This window comes from Lontra canadensis, unplaced genomic scaffold, assembly GCF_010015895.1.
Source record: "Lontra canadensis isolate GAN:19392208 unplaced genomic scaffold, GSC_riverotter_1.0 scaffold6, whole genome shotgun sequence".
In the NCBI taxonomy this organism is placed as follows: Eukaryota; Metazoa; Chordata; class Mammalia; order Carnivora; family Mustelidae; genus Lontra; species Lontra canadensis.
In genome coordinates this window covers 1200869-1203439 of record NW_022631000.1, presented here as the reverse complement: position 1 = coordinate 1203439, position 2571 = coordinate 1200869, and the positions used below count along the sequence as shown (strand labels likewise).

General features: G+C 40.7%; 1 pseudogene; it reads right to left on the bottom strand.

Moving 5' to 3' along the window:
* Positions 1 to 822: 822 nt before the first annotated feature.
* LOC116864749 lies at positions 823 to 1093 on the bottom strand (annotated as a pseudogene).
* Between the last annotated feature and the right edge of the window lie 1478 nt (positions 1094 to 2571).

The following is a 2571-nucleotide window of genomic DNA, read 5'->3' as shown; positions in this document are numbered from 1 at the left end:
GGGGATGGGCATTAAGGAAGGTATGTGATGTGATGAGCACTGGGTATTGTACACAACTGATGAATCACTAAATTCTACCTCTGAAACTAATTAAAAAAAGAGTATACAACAGCTTTCAAATGCCCTCCTTCAGTGGGCTACCAAAATCAGAAAGCCACCATAAAACTCCATGAAGTCTTCATGTGATACTCTGAGCAGGGAAAGTTTAGAGTGAGGGCAGACAGTTCAGATTTAGCATGTTGTTCAACACATTTCATGAGTCAGCCCTGACTTTCAGGAAATGACGTGAAAATGGCAGATTTATCAATCTGAAGATCCACACGCTAAGAAAAGAAGTCTTTTGAGGGGTGACATCTCCATGGTTGACACTGCAAATTCCAGATTACCTAACACACTAGGAACCTCACCTGACATCAGGTTCCAACAGGTCTCTGGGTTTAAGAGAATCAAATCTATGCTGAAGGCAGAGAGCAAAGAGGACACAAGAATGAATTTTAGTTTTTCCACACCATAAGACATTTGTGCCAAGGTGGCTGATGTGAGCCAACACCAAGGAATCCCTCCTCCCGGGAACCAAGAGGAAGTTTCTCAAAACCAGAAAGGGAAGGTGTTTCCCTCCTGTAGCAATCTAGCTTTGGAACTATTCTATTAGTGACATATGCCCTCTCCCCAAGATAGCAATGAAATGTTCTGGGGCTAACAACATAGCTTGGAAAAAAAAAAAAAAAGAAAAATATTCTTCATTTTTATAAAACTTGATAAAAAATAGTATTTCAAACGTAGAGACATCAGAAGTACACAGTTATCAAAACTGCACACGCTTCACGTAGCATCTCCAGTACCATCAGCCTTCTGTGTCTGGTCTGTTTTGGCATCTCTGCTTGGCGGGGTTATTCCCAGCCTTGTTAGCATCAGCTTTCCCTCTTTTCCCTTTGGGTACCTTCCCTCCCTTCTTTGAAGGGGCCTTTTTAGGTTTAGGCTCTGGCTTTGGAGGAGCAGTTTAGGAGATAAGTTTGCAGATCTTCTCTGTAGCTCATCTTTCCCCTTGGCTCTATCTCCTTTAGCATCCTCCTTCAGACTTTCTCTTGGGCATGGTGGTGACAGCAGTGGACATAAGCACTGGACACAGGCATGCGGCAGCGTGTGGGCTTTGGTCAGTCCATGCATGGGTCATTCTTACCTCTACTTATTCATACTACTCCACATACATTTTATTATAGTCTACTATAGTTATTCTTTTATCATTAGTTATTGTTATTAATCTCTTACTCCTAATTTATAAATTAAACTTTACCATAAGTATGTATATATAGGAAAACTCATAGTATATGTGGGGTTTGATTCTATTTGAGGTTTCAGGCATCCACTGGGGGTCTTGGAAATTACTCCCACAGATATGGGGGAACTACTGTATGTGCTAGGACTGCGAAAGTTTACAGACCACAGAGAAGGGAGACAAGGTTCTGTAAAAGACAAAGGCTTTTCTTGAGACTTAATAAAGTTCATGAAATTCTACTCATTTCATTGTTTTCAACACTCTCTTATTTTTCTTCTACTTCTGTCAAGAATTATTTTCAAATAAGGGTGATTATTTGGAGTGAAACCTAAGATAGAGCAGATTCTGCTCCTTCAGCTGAATAGGTGTCCTGCGTGCCAGGCAACAGACAGAGACCTCTGATTGGTCAGGCTGGTGAGATATCACTTGAGATCCCAGTTGAAGGGATAACAGCTTGAGACCCATGTTTCTTTGAGTACTTGTTGGAACTCATGCTGGGATTCTCAGAATCAGCTAGATGCCACAAATATAATAACTGAAGACCTGTGGCCAGATCATTTAAAGAGCCCTAGAAAACAGAGACTTTCTCCATTAACCTCTTACATTTGGTAGGCTGTTTTCAGTATAAACAGAGGTACCTCAGCCCACGGGTAGACATCTTAAAGTTTTGGAGGCTTTCTTTCCCTTCAGTAGTTTGAATAATTTTTTTTTAAGATTTTTATTTATTTATTTCATAGAGATCACAGGTAGGCAGAGAGGCAGGCAGAGAGAGAGGAGGAAACAGGCTCCCTGCTGAGCAGAGAGCCCGATTCGGGGCTCGATCCCAGGACCCTGGGATCATGACCCGAGCTGAAGGCAGAGGCTTTAACCCACTGAGCCACCCATGCGCCCCGAGTTTGACTAAATTTTTATGTGTTTGTTTTTTCAATAACATATCAAAGGTGAGAAATCAGTTGAATCACTAAACCAGTTTAGCATAAGTAGAGGTTACTAAAGTGAGCTATATCACCCTTCATCCTGCCTCCAGAATGATTCATCGGTTGTTACAGACTCCATGCCTGTTAAAAAGGTGCTTGTTAGTTTTTAGGACTTCATGGCTATTTTTTGAAAATAAAATCCCATGATTTCCCTCAGGCAAGAAAATTATAGAAATTTGGAATTGTCTTTCATTTTTTAATTCTCAGACTCAAAAAGAGAGGCAACTGGAATTATCTTTCTCTTTGTGTGTTTCTGGTGTGTGTGTGTGTGTGTGTGTGTGTTACATATATCTATAAATCCCAAAACTTTTTATGAGG